Source organism: Macrotis lagotis, chromosome 1, assembly GCF_037893015.1.
Source record: "Macrotis lagotis isolate mMagLag1 chromosome 1, bilby.v1.9.chrom.fasta, whole genome shotgun sequence".
Lineage (NCBI taxonomy): Eukaryota > Metazoa > Chordata > Mammalia > Peramelemorphia > Peramelidae > Macrotis > Macrotis lagotis.
In genome coordinates, this window is record NC_133658.1 from 511,205,019 (window position 1) to 511,224,100 (window position 19,082).

Sequence of the window (19,082 nt, forward strand, 5' to 3'; positions counted from 1 at the left end):
TCTTTAACCTCATCTTCTGCAATATAACTTTGTCATATAATTACTTTTGTGGTATCCTTTGTGCAGAAGTATAATAGAAATAATTTCTCTTATAAGCTGGACACTAAACTAACCTAAAGTCTGACATATGGGAATTTTCCTAGAATCTATCACATGGCAAAATTTCATGAACTGAACAAGATGATGGGATCTGACTCCCATTACACTAAGAAATAATAATAGTAATAATATAGTAACAATAGTAATAACAAAAATAATAGCTAGCATTTATATGGCACAGTAGGATTATATGAACTTTTTTGAGAGCCACACTTATACAACTGGTATATATTCTGCTTAAGTTTTTTTTTCTCCCTTCTTTAATTGTCTAATTGTTGCTGGGTTTTTTTTTAACTTAAGCACAGAACTTACATTTTATCTCTGTATTTCACTTTGTTATTTTTGGACCATTGTCCTATCTTGCTGGAAGCCTGCTATTCTAATTTATCATATCAGCAATCTCTTGGTGATATTCTTGCAATATTATAGCAGTACCATCTGTCTTCATACAAGTCCTGGAAAAAATGGTGACTAGAACATGATTGGGAATGGTTTTCTGACCTTTTACTAGAATCTTTTTCATTTTTATAGAACTTTCCAGAGTTTATGCTTTGCTTCAATTTGAGAACCTAAAAGGTGCCTTTATTTCTTAGTGAGGGATCAGCATAAGATTTTGATAGAGGAATTGATTTGGGGGGGGCTAGGTAAAAGAGGCCACTCTTTGCCTCATTTCTTTCTTATCTGGTCTTAATCACTGATTGCCTATAGCCTCAGACAACCTGGGACCTGGGAAAGACCTTAGTTTAAAAAGGTCAAGGTAGGGGTGGCTAGGTGCAGCAGTGGATAACGCACTGGCCCTGGAGTCAGGAGTACCTGAGTTCAAATCCAGCCTCAGACACTTAATAATTACCTAGCTGTGTGGCCTGCTGTGTGGCCTTTAGGCAAGTCATTTAACCCCATTTGCCTTGCAAAAAAAAAACCTAAAAAAAAAAAGGTCAGGGTCTCCCACTGCATCTAGGGCCATCTTCAGCAGTCCTGATCCTCATCTGACCACTGGACTCAGACGGCTCCAGAGGAGAAAATGAGATTGGCAACTTTGCACAGTCCTCCCTCACTTAAATCCAATTCACTTTCATTTCATGTCATCACCTTCCTGATGTCATGTTCTTCTTTGAGGGAAAAAAATACAAACAACAGTAACATTAATGACTACCAAAGAAATCTCATCTGAAAAAAAAAAGAAGTGGGGGGGGGAGGGGATCCAGGTGAAAACGAAAGAACTTGGTGCTCTTTTCCCAGGACAGTTAGAAAGATGACATTTAATCCACTTACCAGATCCTAGTTTCATCCAGTTGATCCATTATGAATTATAATGGAGGGAGAAGAGCAAGAGACCACTCAAATTTACCTCAATTACCTAACTAAATCTTTAGTTTCCTTGTCTTTTGGATGGTAGCTTATCTAAAATGAAAAGCCCTTCAACAAAATAAATAAGCTACTTATTTCTCCTACTCACCTTTCAAGCTCCATTTTCTCCTTGAAGGTCTCCTAAATGATCCATCCCTCAGTGAACTTTCCCTACTCTTATTGTTCATACTTGTCATATTTGTCATTTATTTAAAACTCTCATATTATTTTGTATTTTCATAATTTTCCTGCTTGTTTCTGTTTTCATTCACCTATATACGGGTGAACATATGTATATGTGTATGGGCATATTATACATATGTGTATGTATAGAGCAGGGGACAATGTAGAATACATTTGTATGGGTGTATGTACACACATATTATCTCCCCTAACTAGACCACACACCATAAGTTCTGTGAAGTTCAGAACTATTTTCCTTTTGGTCTTTTTCTGCCCAGTATCTAGAAGAGTGTTTATTAATTGAGTAATTAATTAACAGATATGCATAATAAAGGCAAAAATTCAATCTTAATAGCTAAACTTTGCTTGCCTTCTTAGTCTACCTTTTGTTCAGGCTCATATTCATTTCAGTTAAGCTATGAGAGGATCCCAGAAGTGTGTCAGTTTGTCATAACTCTCAGTTAAAATAGTTAACTATAACAAAAGGCTTTGATCAGCTTTAGACCTGGGAGTTATCACAGAAGACTCAAGTTTAACTAAGGATACACTTCCTGGCTTTTATTGTGTAGTCTGCTCTTATTACATTTAAGAGGTTTTAACCCGAATCCCCCAACAGAGTGAAGCCAAGATGTCTGTGCTGACCCCTCAAGAGGTGTCAAGTGAGACAAGTAGAATCTTCAGTGAAGTGATGGTGAAGCCGGTCCAGGAGTACTGAAGCACAACCTCAACAGAGATGCATAGTGAGACTAGCTCAGTGATAACATTTGGAGCTATCAGGCATCCTGTAGTGAAGCTCAAGTTGCCCCACCAAAGATATTCCCCATATTTGGAAGCTTCATGCCTGATCCCTATTCATGGTCACCCTCTCCATTGATAACTTATATGTTTCTAGGAAGGCATGCCCTAAATTTATGGGGGAAAGTTTCTATTACAAATTTCTTTATAATACTACTTTACTCTAGCACCCATCTAAGGTATTCACCAACTCATACATGCAAACAGGGATTCTCTGGAGAATTGGGGTTTCCTGGATCCTTTGGGTCTGTACTCCTAAAATCATAGCTCAAAGACTCTTTATTGATATGTTTATTTTCAGTAGTCAGAGGACACAAATACAGCATATTACACATTAGAGTAGCCCCCCCCCCAAAAAAAAAAATCCTAAAGAATGCTCTCTCACAAAATATACACACTCTCATAGGGAAGGCTGAACATTTTTAGAGATCACAGATGAGAACTTCCTCCTCCTTTGCCTCCCCAACCAAAATATTGCTCTGGGAGTTCTATACCTGTGACACATCAGATCCCTGAGGTCTTCTAATGATAACCTAGAATAAGCCTCTGCTTGAGGCATGGCTGGTTTAGACTCATGGCTATATTACTTGTGTAACTGTAGTCTCTACCACTTCCAGCTTCTAGTGAAGATGGCTAGGGAACTGTCAGGTTAGTAGTGGTAGGGAAAGAGCTGTAACCCTTGGAAAAGTTAATGGCCTCTCCATTTCCACCATATCAGTCTTCACATTATCTCTGTTCTGGTTGCCAAGTTCTCTCTGTGAACCTTCTTGACACAAGAAGCTGGAGCTCAGGAATCAGTCTGAATTCCTTTCCTGTGCTGTGTGAGAGCACATATATGGGCATGTGCTTCTGTGGCAAGGCTTTCAGCAATAGAAGAGGGGGTCAGCATGGTTGCATTCTGTGAGCGATGCAAGCCATATCTCAAAGCTTTCCTAAGAGCTTCAAGCTCCTTCCTTCCTCAGAGTTGCTTTTGCACCTGAATCTCCAGTGTCAGTTCCTTATTTTTAAATGGTCTCCTCACATTTGCCTACATCATTGAGTGGACAGAGAAAAGACACCAAAGCTATCTGAGAATCTGACAGCACTTCGTCAAGAAGATTGGGGAGTTACACTGCTCATTGGGCCCCTGACCAATGTCCAATTATATCATTAAATGCTTTTGCTTTGAATTTATTTTGTCATATTGCTGACGTTGATAGAGGTTTGTGCCTAAGGATTTTGAGTGAATGTGAATCCATAGCAAACTTTGTACTTGGAGGTGATATTGGGGACTCCAAGTGAGAGAATGAACAGCCACAACTGCTACTTGTGTATCCATGTTTCATTTCATCAACTAAACTGTAAGAACTTTGAGGCCCTGGGTCTCAAACTTATTTTTGTATTTCCCACATTACTGAAGCAGCAACTTGCAGCACGCTAAAGTGGCTGTCATGAGGACTAAGTGATTCCTTGACCTCTGAGGAAAAGCAATTGCTACTCCTTTACAAGATACAAAACTAAAAGTTTGCATCAGCTAACCCCAGCTGCATGGTCACACACTCATGTCCCAATACTTTTAATGTTGAAACCTCTTCAGTCTAGGAACTTGACATATAGTCTCTTACTACAGATATCCTACTGAACTTCTCTCTCCCCAAGAATCCAGTTGTCAATGGAAGGAGGGGCAGGATGCTACTAGTTGATAGTTAAAAGGACTAGTCTAGAGCAAACTACTACCACCACCACCACCATCACCACTACCACTACCACCACTATCACTACTACTACTACTACTACTACTACTACTACTACTACTGCTGCTACTACTACTACTACTACTACTACTACTACTACTACTACTACTACTATGACTGCCACCACCACAACTCCCACAATCCCTACCACTACTATTATGTCTACAATTAATACTATTATTACTACCAGCACCACCATCACCACTACCACTACCCTACCACTACTATTAATTCTATGACTATCACTACTACAACTATTACTCTCACTTCCTCCACCATCACTACAACTACTATTATGATTACTACTACTACAACTACTAATATTATTATTACTACCACAATCACCACCAACACTGACACCACCACTACCATTACTACCACTATTACTATCACCACCATCACCACTACCACCACCACCACCACCACCAAATGTTGAAGGGGAAATGTCAGAGAAATATTTGTCTAGTCTTTCCTGTAATATTAAGGAACTATTATGTGCTTGTCTGGCATTTTCTGTGGATCTCTAACTCCCTCTCCATTGTTCAGTCTAATTGTCTTCTCAAATATAAATTCACTAAGATAATACAAAACAACCTTATTCCCTTCCCCTATTCTTTCTCTCCTGTCTGGCTCCTAGTCTTCCAAGGTGTATGTATACCTCACTCCAGTCATGACATCCCAAGACTCCTCACAGCATAGGGAGTGAGTGAGGCTTCCTACAAATGTTTAGCCCACCCTCTTCATCATGTTGCTGATTCCATATGCTCCCAGTCCAGTTACCTGTCTCATGGCTCTTTCCTTTCCTCTTCCTTTTTCCCCTTTCTTAATTGTTTTTGATGTTCTCACCAGCCCAGCTTGTAACTGTTTCTTCTTTGCTTAAACTATCTTCTTAAAAATTCATTTTCTTTACCTTGACAAAGAACTCAATTAATCTGTGAACATTTTGCAATTACCTGTGAAATTTTACAGTAACCTATAAATTTATGTCTTACTCTCCTGAGTCAGAGAGTCATCTTGATTTCTTAATTCAAAACAAATGTACATGGATCCTTACAGTCCTCTACCCCAAGCCTTTTCTCTCAAATTCACTGCCATCATCACCACCACCACTACCACTACCATTATCACTATCACTACCCCTACCATCTGACTTTAGCAAAAGACTGAAAGTGAAGTATTAATAGAAGTAGTGGTAGTAATAGTAGTAATGGTAGTGGTAGTAGTAGGTAGTCATGGTAGTAGTAGTGGTAGAAGCTATAACAATACCAGCAATAGCAGCAGTTAGCATTTATATAGTGCTTTGAGGTTTTTATAATCTTTCAAAATATTAGCTTATTTTCATTGGTAGTGATATTCTAGGACTCTATCATTGACTGTGACACTTGATCCACTAGCTCCTGGTATCCTGCTTCTTTATTTGTGAGAGTAATGAGCTTATCTACAAATAAAGATAAGTATTAAAAATAGATGACCAGGAACTTGATATACTGTGATAGTCTGAGTCTCCAGGACATACACATGGCAATTACTTAAGAAATATTTGTTAATTTTTTACCAGCTTTGGGAAAACCAGTCAACCAGTTCTTGACATTTTAAGGCCTCAATAGAGCAATTAAATGATACTGAGGCTGAGGCTGGGGGACAGTGGAGGTGGAACTTAAGGTAGGTAAATCAAGCTGATTAATAGGGGCCTTGTGATCCTGGAAATGTAGAATTATTCTGTTCACTTTGAAGAAATGAATGCCTTTCCATCACATAAACTCATGGAAGATGACTTTCTATTGGTTCAAGTCTATCAACTCCTGATGTACATGGCAGAATGTTGGACTCATTAAAGAATAATATTGATTTTAATTTTGGGGCATAACAGACCCAATAACCTCTCCTGTCTCTTATTTTAATAATAATTTTAATAATAATTTAAACACTTTTCCCCTTCACCATTTAAATTCAACAATCTTAATTGCAAAATGTATTTTTTAAAAAATTTTTTTTCAATTGCATGTAAAAACAAATTTAACTTTTGAAAAAAAATTATGTTCCAAATCTCTCCCTCCCTCCTTTTCTTTCTTTTTTCCCTGAGAGATTATACATGTTTTATCATGTAGAGATTATACCCATATAATCATACAAACTTATTTCCATATTAGTCATGTTGTTCAAGAAAACCCAGATAAAAAAAAACCCTTGAAAAAAATAAAGTGAAAAATAGTATGCTTCAATTTGTATTTAGATTCCATCAGTTTTTCTCTGGAGATGAATAGTATTTTTCAAGAATTTTTTTAGAATTGTCTTGGATCATTGTATTGTTGAGAATAGCTAAGTCATTCATTCAGGGTTCTTCATTGAACAACAATATTTCTATTCTCCTAATTCATGTCACTATATATCAATTCATGTAAGTCTTTTCAGATTTTTCTGAAACAAGTCTATTCATCACTTCTTATAGCAAAATAATATTATATTATAATCATATACAGAAACTTGTTCTGTCATTCAACAACTGAGGTACATCTCCTCATTTTCCAATTCTTTGCTACCACAAAAAGAGCTGCTACAAATATTTTTGTACAAATAGGCCCTTTAAGCAAACTAAGTTTAATTGGATTTCAGAAGGGAACTGGCTAAGTTTAACTGTGCTGATGAGAACTGAACTTACTTATCTCTTATTCTGTAGCAAAGATATTTTGAGAATTCTTCAGAGGAATTGTAAGACTTTAACATACTGAGATAAACTCCACTGTTATTTACTGAGGAGAGAGAATAAATTAAGTGACATTTTGGAATACAACTGAATAAAATATTCTGAGAAAAACTGAGTTAATTCCACTCTGAAGAAAATTGAATTGTTGGACTAAGATTCTAGTGGTTTAGAAAAGTCATCAGTTACACTTGTTGGTGAGAGAATTCTAGTTAATAAACTCTCATTTTCCCTTTTTGGTCAGAACATAGAAGTGATTGGCTATTATCGTTCTCTTAGGTAAAATATTGTTTATATATTGATCTATGCTTTTGTATTATTTGCTACTTTTAGTTATTGGTTAGTAACATTAATATGTCTAAAACCTGTGTGTTTGAAGTTTGAAACTCAGGAGAGGTAGAAGATATTCCCCAGTTTTCTTGGGTAGGGTCTTAGAGACAATTAAGTAATTTTTTCATTTAAAATAATTTCTAATATTGTTCTCTTATTATACCTATTAGATTACCTTTGAAGTCAATGAAAGATAATTTAGTTGACAAGTCTGCTAATTGTTATAAACTGAGGGGGAGATATATTTGTTTTTTTTTTAATGTCCTCAGGAGCAATAATAAGGAAATCTACCCTGTCCTGCCTGCCTTTCAGAATGACTGTGAGAGTGCAATGTGATAGTATTTTGTGAAGATGCTTTGTCATATAACAATACAATCATGATATATTATAGTTAGTTTACATTTAGAAAAGTACTTTCTTCACAACTTGTGAGGTAAATGATACAAATAAAGTTCAGAAGGATGAGGGTTTTGTCTCAGGTCAAAATTGAATATAGTTCTTTTGATTCCTACTCCTCATGTTTATTTATTTATTTTTGGTAAACCTTAAGACAGTATAGGAATATTGTTGAAAACTGAACTGAATTAGCTCCTATCATATGGCAAAATCATTTTGTGGAAAAGCTATTATGAAGTAAATTCTTGAGGGAAACAGTTTAACTTCCATTCTGAGGTGAACTCAACTAACTTATTTTCTGAGGAGAGATAAGTTAACTAATATTTCTTAGAAGAGTTGAGTTGAATGTCATTCTGAGAAGGAATTAATATATAAAGGATATTTTCTAGATAAGTCATGATTCTAGTCAGCAAAGGGAGTCACCAAAAAGTTCTGCTACGTGTGATTATCAAGAAATGTAATTTAACATTATTAATATTGGAATGAATTGAAGGCATGTTAGTAGCTATAAAGCAGTTCCTCTTAATCTTGAGTTCTCTGCTTTCTTAAATGAGCCTATGGTTATCACAAATGAATAAATAAAAGTATTATTATGTGCTAATTATTATTAATGCTAAGCATTATCCTTTGAACTGGGGGGAATACATAGAAAATTAAGACACTCCCAGTTCCTAAGAATTTCACATCCTAATTCTGAAAGACAATATACAAAGTTCAGTGGCAGAGCTGCTGCTTAAAAGTTTATAAGCAAAGCAGCATGTTAAATGTCAAGGTCCTGGGATCTTTGAGTTGTATCACTAAGTTTGATGACAATGATAGGGTGTGAAGTTCAGATACAGGGCAAATTGCAAGGCCTAGAAAACTTAGGAGCCAGTGGCAAAAAAGATGGTAAGAAATGGTGATCTTCTTGTAGCATTATTATTGGTAATACCCAATTTAATCAAGCTTTGAGAGCAATCAATTATAACACATGGATTCTAGGTGACTTGAGTAATTGAAAACAAGGGTAAAGAAGGGTGAAGTACAACTATAAGTAACTAGTCTTCCTATTATCTGACTGTCCCATATGGATTCATTAGGAAACTGCTCATTTGCAATTTGGTTTTAGAGATGTTATCTCCTGAAAACCAAATTTGTAGACAAGGAAACAATGTTCCTAACAGAGAAAACCCTAACTGTAACTGTAAAATCACTATTATTTAAACCTTATCAAGTTTCTTGTCATAATTTACATATCAAAGATTTTATTCACCCCAAATATGGAAGTGATATGTATTAGGAAAATTAGGAAAATACAAGAAGGGAGTTTAATTCATTGACTGAGATTCAGTTAACTGAATCAAGAAGAAACTCTGCCCAGTCAGAGTAGTTCAGAGAGACTAAACTAGTTAGTCACTTCAGGAAAGAAATCATTTTAATTTTTTCCTTTGAATTATCATATTTTATAGGTTATTTTTGTCAGTATATAGAAGAACTAGAGTTGGAATTTCCTGCAGTTTGGAATTCTAGACTAAAAATTTTTATCTAAGTTGTGTGGCTAGGGTTAATTTCATTCTCTCATTCATTCTTGTTACAAAGGAATAGATCAACTTTTTCCATCTTTAACATCAAATATATTTCTTTAAATTTTGTTCTCTTCTCTCCCACTTAAGGTATTATTTCCCATAGCTTTTTATTACAGAATTTTCAGTGTTGGATATTTGCCCACACTTGATTCAGATAGTGTACAGAAAGCACTGACTGGAGAGGTGTTGATGCGGTATGGTGAATTGTATTTAATTGTCTGTAGAAGAAACCATTTCTACAAATTTCTTAGTCTGTGGCAAAGGTAGAGGAAGGAAGTGGTCACTTCCTCCCAAGGTTCCCATTATTTCTACTTCAGCAACTAGGTCCTTCTTTCTTGATAAGACTCAGACCAGAAAAACATTTCCTCTTCTTTTTCTCTCCACCTTTAGGAAGGTGAAATTATTGTTAAGTAAAGTCAAAAATTTATTATTACTTGGTTTTGGGCAGAGAGATCTCCAACACTGATAACTGAAGTACTCCATTACAGGTATAACATGTCAAACTTTTAATGTACTGGTCACGTCATCTATTATACAAGTTTTGACAGACTTGTATTCTATTTCCTGAACTCATCATCTATTTCTATCTCTCAACCAAGCAGTTTGTAATTTCCCCAATTGCTTTACACTGTTGCTTTTTTCCTCCACCATTCTTTACATAAATGCTTCCCCATTTTGATTCCTAGATTTCTGCATATGAATATATTGTCTTTAATTTTCTTTTTTATTCTGAACTTTGACAAACACCAAACCATCTTTATGTCTTATACTGTCAATCCTGATATTTTAGATTTTTTTGGTAAATATTTGTCCATTTTATTTGTTACCAATTTTATCCTATAATTAGGAAATATAGTTTCATATAATTTCCTTTTAAATTTAAAATCATTTTTTGACATTGGTAATTAATTTTTCCTGTAGTAATTAGAATAGCTAGAGATTTATTTTATTAGCTTTTAAAAATAACTTCAAACTTATTTATCCATTCAGTTTTTTCTTTCAGTTTTTAAAATTTTCACTTGCTTTTCAGAATTTGACTTTTGGTATATAGTTAGGGTCTTTTTGGTTTGGTACTTTTTGAGTTTTTTAAAAAGTAAATGCCAATTCAATGATCCGTTCCTTCTCTTTTCTTAATAAAAATATTTGGAAGTATAAAATTTCCCCTTCAGATTAATTTAGCTACAATGCAAAAGTTTTGATATGTTGCCTAATTGTTGCCATTTTTAATGAAATTATTTGTTTCTATGATTCCTCTTTAGTTCATCAATTATTATTATGGTGATTAAATTGATTATATCATTTTATTTAAGTATGAATAATTTCTTCAAAAGCACATTATCTATTATAGTTTTTATTGTGCTCCATAAGGAATGTATTTAGCATTTCTACTTTTCTGCACTTGCATATGTTATTTATATCATAGTACATAGTTTTTGTAAAGATGCTATCCACAATTTGAATAGGTATATTCCATTACATCTATATTAAGAAGTTAAAGATCTCCCACATCTAATTTTTCTGGTCCTTAATTTCTTATTTGTTTTTTGTTAGATTTGTCCAAGTTTGAAAATGGTACATTCTATCCCCTATAGTTTTGTTATTTCTCCCTATAATCTCATAAGTTACTTTTAATAAAAAAGGAGCTCAAATCTATTAATTCAGAAGCTTTAACTTTATGAGAAATACAAAGAGATTAAAGAAGGCATATATCAAATATACCAGAGAACAGAAGTTCAGAATGACATGGAAAGGAATTAATGAAAATAATGAAGCAAAGAAATTCTTAGAAAAATGTACAACCTCCTCACCCCAGACCCAAAACACAAAAGAAGTGGGAAGGAAGGAGAGATGGAAAATAATTTTGAATCACCTACCTAATGGAGAAGAGAGAAAATGGGGGAAAATGGAAAAAAAGAATTATAAATAAAGTATTTCAATTGTGGCAAGCAAAATCAATAATAAATCTCCCAAACTAGGGGAATAGATTGATGGTAGGGCAAGTAGGGAAGAGAATCTATGAGAATAACCATGCATCAATGAAGTGTAAACAAAACTGATCATAAGGGAAATTTAAAAGAGGAAGGGAAACAAAAAAGCCTTTTATAAAAACAATCCTAGAGATGAGGGAAGAAAACATAAACCTAACTTTCATAACTTCAAATGTGAATGGGTTAAATAATCCAATAAAACTAAGTAGAATGACAGAATACATAAAAGAATAAAATCGCACAATCTGTTACAAATAAGAAGCTTAACTAAAAAAAACAAAGAAAATGAAAATGAGAGTCTAGATTAATATTTCCTATGCAACAGGAAAAAATATTAAAAATATTAAAAAATAGAAGTTGTTAATATTCTATCAGATAAAATAAAAAGAGCAAGAGAAGCTGTAGAAGAATAGTAAAAATGATTATAATTTCTTAAAAAGATTTTATTTATTTTGAGTTTTATAATTTTTCTCCTAATTTTACTTCCCTCCCCCCACCCCCACAGAAGGCAATTTGTCATTCCTTACATTATTTCCATGGTATACATTGATCCAAACTGAATGTGATGAGAGAGAAATCATATCCTTAAGGAAGAAACATAAAGTAAAAGAAATACCAAGATCAGACAATAAGAGATCAGTTTTTTTTCCTAAATTAAAGGTAATAGTTCCATTGCACCACCTGGCCATACCTACAATTATTACTATTATTTTTTTTAATTTTAATTTTTTTTCTCCCCCCTTTACTTTTTCGCCCAAGCAAGTCTATCTATATTCATGGGGGGAGGGGTATTTTGTTTACTTGTAAACAAGTATATTTTAGTAATGTAAAGAAAAACATTTGTACAAAATGAGAATAAAAAATAAATTAAAAAAAGGTAATAGTTCTTGATCTTTGTTCAAACTCCATAGTTCTTTCTCTGGATACAGATGGTATTCTCCATTGCAAAGAGCCCCAAATTGTCTCTGATTGTTGCACTGATGGAATGAGCAAATCCATCAAGGTTGATCATTACCCCCATGTTACTGTTAGGGTGTACAATGTTTTTCTGGTTCTGCTCATCTCCTTCAGCATCATTTCTTGCAAATCCCTCCAGGCTTTCCTGAATTCTAGCCCCTCCTGGTTTTTAATAGAACAATAGTGTTCCATGATATACATATACCACAGTTTATTAAGCCATTCCCCAATTGAAGGACATTTACTTGATTTCCAATTCTTTGTCACTACAAACAGGGCTGCTATGAATATTTTTGTACAAGTGATGCTTTTACCCTTTTTCTTCATCACTTCACAGTATAGGCCCAGTAGTGGTATTGCTGGATCAAAGGGTATACACATTTTGGTTTCTCTTTGGGCATAGTCCCAGATTGCTCTCCAGAAAGGTTGGTTGAGTTCACAACTCCACCAGTGATGTATTATTAGTGTCCCAGATTTTCCACAACCCTTCCAACAATGACCATTGTTCTTTCTGGTCATATTGACCAGTCTGAGAGGTGTGAGGTGGTACCTCAGAGATACTTTAATTTGCATTTCCCTATTAAGTAATTATTTAGAGCAATTTTTCATATGACTATGGATTGCTTTGATCTACTCATCTGTACATTGCCTTTGCATGTCCTTTGACCATTTGTCAATTGGGGAAAGACCCTTTTTTAAAAAAAAATTTGACTCAGTTCTCCATATATTTTAGTAATGAGTCTTTTGTCAAAAATAGTAGTTGTGGGGCGGCTAGGTGGTGCAGTGGATAGAGCACTGGCTCTGGAGTCAGGAGTACCTGAGTTCAAATTTGGCCTCAGACACTTAATAATTACCTAGCTGTGTGACCTTGGGCGAGCCACTTAATTCCATTTGCCTTGCCAAAAAAAAAACCCTAAAAAAAAAATACTAGTTGTAAAGGTTGTTTCCCAGTTTGCTACATGGTTTTGTCTGTGCAAAAGTTTTTTAATTTAATGTAATCAAAATCATCTAGTTTGTTTTTAGTGATGTTTTACATCTCTTCCTTAGTCATGAACTGCTCCCCTTTCCATAGATCTGACAGGTAAACTAGTCCTTGATCTTCTAATTTGCTTATAATATTGTTTTTTATGTATAAATCCTATATCCATTTTGATCTGATCTTGGTATAGGGTGTGAGGTGTTGGTCTAATCTAAGTTTCTTCCATACTAACTTCCAATTTTCCAAGAAGTTTTTATCAAAGAGAGAATTTTTATCCCAATAGCTGGACTCTTTGGGTTTATCAAATAGCAGATTACTATAATTGTTTCCTGCTTTTGTACCTAGTCTATTCCACTAGTCAACCACTCTATTTCTTAGACAATACCAAACAGTTTTGGTGACTGAAGCATTATAATATAATTTTAGATCTTATAGGGCTAAGCCACCTTCTTTTGCAGTTTTTTCCACTGAATCCCTGGAAATTCTTGACTTTTTATTTCTCCATATGAATTTACTTACCATCTTTTCTAACTCATTAAAATAAATTTTTGGAATTTTGATAGGTAGGGTACTAAACAGGTAGTTTAGTTTTGGTAGAATTGTCATTTTTATTATATTAGCTTGACTTAGACATGAGCAGTTGATGTTTGCTCAGTAATTTAAATCTGATTTAATTTGTATGAGAAATGTCTTGTACTTGTTTTCAAAAAGTTTCTGAGTCTGACTTGGCAAATAGACTCCCAGGTATTTTATATCATCTGAGGTTACCTTGTTTGGGATTTCTCTTTCTAGCTCTTCCTGCTGTATCTTGCTAGTCATAAATAGGAAAATTGAGGATTTATGAAGGTTTATTTTATATCCTGCAACTTTGCTAAAGTTGCTAATTGTTTCTAGTAGTTCTTTGGATGATTTCTTGGGATTCTCTAGGTATACCATCATGCCATCTGTGAAGAGTGAGAGTTTTGTCTTTTTCTTCCCAATTCTAATTCCTTCAATTTCTTTTTCTTCTCTTATTGCTGAAGCTAACATTTCTAATACGATATTGAACAGTACTGGCCACTCCTGATCATATTGGGAATGCCTCTAGCCTCTCCCCATTGAACATAATGCTTGTTGATGGTTTCAGATAGATACTGCTTATTATTCTAAGGAACAGTCCATTCATTCCTACACTCTCTAGTGTTTTAGTAGGAATGGGTGTGTATTTTGTCAAAAGCTTTTTCAGCATCTGTTGATATAATAATATAATTTCTGATAGGTTTGATGTTGATATAATTAATTATACTAAGAGTTTTCCTAATATTGAACCAACCCTGCATTCCTGGTATAAATCCTACTTGGTCATAATGTATTATTCCTAGTGATAACTTGTTATAATCTCTTTGCTAATATTTTATTTAAGATTTTTGCATCTATATGGTCTATAATTTTCTTTCTCTGTTTTAGCTCTTCCTAGTTAGGTAGCAGCACCATATCAGCGTCATAGAAAGAGTTCCATCTTTCCCTATTTTTCCAAAGAGTTTATATAGAATTGGAACCAATTGTTCCTTAAATGTTTGGTAGAATTTACTTGTGAATCCATCTGGCCCTGAAGATTTTTTCTTAGGGAGTTCAGTGATGGCTTGTTGAATTTCTTTTTCTGAGATAAGGCTGTTTAGGTATTTAATCTCCTCTTCATTTAACCTGGACAACTTATATTTTTGTAAATATTCATCCATTTCACTTAGATTGTCAAATTTATTGGCATAGAGTTGGGCAAAATAATTCCAAATCATTACTTTAATTACCTCCTCATTGGTGGTGAGTTCACCTTTTTCATTTGTGATATTAGCAATTTGGTTTTCTTTTCTTTTTTTAATCAAATTGACCAGAGCTTTATCAATTTTATTTTTTTTTCATAAACCAACTCTTGGTTTTATTTATTAATTCAATAGTTTTTTTGCTATCGATCTTATTAATTTCTTCTTTAATTTTTAGAATTTCTAATTTGGCATTTAATTGGGGAGTTTTAATTTGTTCTTTCTCTAATTTTTTAAGTTGCATATTTAATTCATTGATTTCGTCTTTCTTTAATTTATTCATATAAGCATTTAAAAATATAATATTCCCCCTGACAGCCACCTTAAGTGTATACCATAGGTTTTGGTATGTTTTTTCACTATTGTCATTATCTAGGATTAAAATAATTAATTCTTTCTATAATTTGTTGTTTGATTCTCTCATTCTTTAGGCAAATAATTTTTTTTTTTTTTTAGATTTTTGAAGGCAATGGGGTTAAGTGGCTTGCCCAAGGCCACAGGGCTAGGTAATTATTAAGTGTCTGAGGCTGGATTTGAACCCAGGTACTCCTGACTCCAAGGCTGGCGCTCTATTCACTGCACCACCTAGGTGCCCCCTGCAAATAATTTTTTAAAAAAATTTAAACCAAATTGTTATCTCAATGGAAGTAAAAAATGTCTTTGATCAAAGATAATACATACTGAAAACTTGACAAAACTTAGGTATAGAAGGAACTATTTTTTAATATGACAAAACATTATCTATCTGAACCAAAAACTTGTATTACATGCAGTGTAGAAACATTAGTTTTCCCAATCATTAAAGAGTAAAGATTTCCTCTTTTCCTCACTATTATTTGATGTAGTTCTAGAAAAGTTAGCTATAGTAATAAGAGAAGGGAGAGAAATTAAAGACATAAAGATAGTGCAGAAGATATAAAACTATCCTTTTCAGAAGACATAATAAACCAGCATTTATATAGTACTTTAAGATCTGAAAATTGCTGTGTATATATAGTATTTCATTTAATCTCCACAGTCACTCTGTGAAGTAGGTGTTCCTTACAAATCCCATTTTACAGATGAGAAAAATAAGGCCATGAATCACAAAGTTACTAAATATCTGAAGCAGGATTTGAACTTGTATCTTTCTGATTACAAATCCAACCTTAGCTGATATAGTACCTGGCTATGGTAGTTTAGTTGGAAAAGCTGACATGTAGCTTATTTAGTGTGCAAGTCTTTCAAAAATGACGAGGGTCCTCACTGAGTTCTGATTTTAAAAATAAGAATTGATTAAATATGTGTTAATGATCAGAGTTTGTCCTACTCTTAAGGCAAAACATAATTAGGTAACATCTAAATTTATTAATATTTCTCTAAATTCATAGATTATACCCAGCTGTGCATTGGGGAGTTCTGATTAGAGAACCAAACCTGCAAAGTTACAGCTTTGAAAAGGGTTTTTGGTTTTTTTTAATTATTATTCCATTCTCAGAAGATGGTAAGTGAAAACTACCTCTGGCTGGAAGGTAGTGATCTCCAATTTGGGATGGAGGCTGGATAAAAGACACACCTACTAAGAGGTATGTCCAGGTGGTGCTTGGGAAGGGTTTAGCGGCTGGCTCCAGGTACTCTCCAATATGCTCACCACAAGGGTCCTCCAAAGAGTGGCCAAGGTAGTACTCATTGTGAATGGGTGATGATCTCCACACTAGTTTTTCCTGTCCCAAAGGGCATGACCTTTAAGTCCAACATGTTGTTGTTTCCTGTGTCCTGCATCACCTTCAGGATATCGGTATACCTAGTAATCTTTGCAGTAGTCAACATTAGAAAATCATAATTAATGAATCAATGAATATAAAACATTTATTAAGAATTTACCTAGCTAGGTGACCCTGGGCAAGTTACTTAACTCTGATTGCCTCTTTTCCCAAATGTGCCAACCCTGGCACTTTCTGAACACTGAAGATACACATGGAAAAAGTGAGAGTTTTCTCTCAGAAGATCAAACTCTAAGAAGAGAAAACAGATAAAATTCAGTTGAATTTCCTGGAGAGCCCCACAAATCCTAACGATGCTGTGCTGGATTGGAGTGATAAAGCCTAGTGATCCTAAGGTAAGTCCTGAAGAATCTCACAATGTAGGGGGAGTGTAGATGATTTGGCTCAAGGGCATCTGTGGTGTGGCTCCAAATGGCTTCCCTCCAGGCCGGCCCAGCCACTGCCGAGCAGAGAGGAATTGGATCATTGTGAAGGTGACATCTCAAGCACTTCTGTGATCTCTGGGACCAGGAACCCTTACTAGGCCACCACAGAAACAGTGCCTTAGGCTGGGCAGTCTCTGCTATCACCTTGACTGCTTGCACCATGCCTGGCCAATCTTAAGCTCACCCAAGTGATTCTGGTACTGATTGACTGGATTCATCTATCCAGGGGCTGTCATGGAACGTTCCCATGTGAAGGGCTTTATTTCTTTGAATTTGTGAGTTGTAAAGCATTCTTAAGAATTGGAATTTTGCTGCTTATGTTCAGTCTCAATCTTCACACAAGGAAACCAAAGATCAACTGGAATATTACAGATTTGGTTAACAGGGAACCCAGCACTTTTCAAAGCCTCTATAGAATTTGAGGCTTTGAATCACAAAACTGGAGCAGAAATTGCTCTTGAGGTTTTAGGCTTCTTGGAGTTAGCAATCCATGCTGCAAGTATCTTGCTAGTTGAGCAGAAATAGAGAGTGAACATGCAACAGTTGAGCACCAAAGGATACATTCAAGCAAGAACAGAATCCAGAGAATCTGGGAGATTTTAGACTTTTTAGACACAAGAGGAGTATGTGAAAAGGACTGTGGACTTGTAGAAGGAGAAATGTAGTTTTTAATATTAAGAAAATATGAATTGTGCCTCTGATGTTTTGATGTTTTTGAGTGTTTCCCTCCTCTGCAAGGACCCTAATCAGATGTAAATTGCTTCTTATTGTTCAGGGTAACTTCATTGTTAAATGTAAATTCGACAAGATAAGAACAACCTCAAACCCCACCCACCAACCCCAGTTTCCAGCCTTTATCCAAACTCAGTCACAGCGGGGAGGGATTTTCTCCCTTTGCCCAAATTCTTCCCAGGAAGTGGACAAGACTATAAAAGTATAGCCTAAACTCCCCTGGAGGCAAGGGTCTCATTTGAGTCTCAACCCAATCTGAAAGTCTACTGCTTTCCTTTCAATTTTGCCCTCAGGTACCTTGCAGAACTCTGTTATTCACCCTGTCCTCAAGCCTCTTATTGTCTCTTCCAGGAAAAAAAAGTTCTAATCTGTGAATTTTGCCAAATTTGTTTGGGGGTGGGGGAAACCCTGAGCTATTTCAACTCCTGGTCTAGCTGTGATTCTTCACAAGAGTTCTCATTCTTAATTGGTGATACCAGTTTCTTCTGTAACAGACTGAGAAATTGCCAACTAAAAAAACTACCTCTCCTCTCCCTTTTCTGATCCTCCCACCCCCCATTCCTCAAATATCCCTTAAGTGGGGGAAGAGTAAATAAAAATGGGAGGCGGAAATGTTAACATTTTTTCATTCAGGAAGATACAGTTTCTCTCATCTGATGGTATCTGCAGGGTTTAGTCCTTGCACCCCCCCATTATAGTAGTGGAAGAGGTGATAGCTCCTCAGATGCTCTCTTTACTGCTTCCATTTGCTCACTTTACATGAAAATTCTACTCTCTCCTTTTTCAGTAAAAGGAAGAAACAAGAGGGCAGCTAGGTGGTGCAGTGCATAGAGGATAGATGGGAACTTGAGCTCAAATCCAGTCTCAGATACTTAATAATTACCTAGCTGTGTGACCTTGAACAAGTCACTTCAACCTCATTCCCTTGTTTAAAAAAACCCAAAAAGGAACAATCATTTATAATTTTATATAGTGCATACAAAGTGTCAGAAACTGCTAAACTGCACAAATATTTCATTTGATCTTACAACAAGGTAGGTAGTTTCTCCATTTTACAGTTGAGGAAATATGTAAGTAGGTTAAATGACTTGCCCAGGACCACACAGATAGTAAATGTTTGAAGTTGGATTTGAACTCTGGACCCAGGACTCTATCTACTGTACCACTTAACTGCTAGAAAAAACAAAGAACAGACAGTCTCTTATTATTGTAGTAACTGCCTCAATAGATTGTCTTGTGAGAATCACAATGATTATTGATGCAGGGATGATGAAGAGAATTGTGAATGTA

At 35.1% G+C, this 19,082-nt stretch overlaps 1 pseudogene; it reads left to right on the plus strand.

The window, feature by feature from the left end:
• Nucleotides 1–2,257: 2,257 nt before the first annotated feature.
• LOC141505027 (CKLF-like MARVEL transmembrane domain-containing protein 4 pseudogene) lies at nt 2,258–17,663 on the plus strand (annotated as a pseudogene).
• Nucleotides 17,664–19,082: the final 1,419 nt, after the last annotated feature.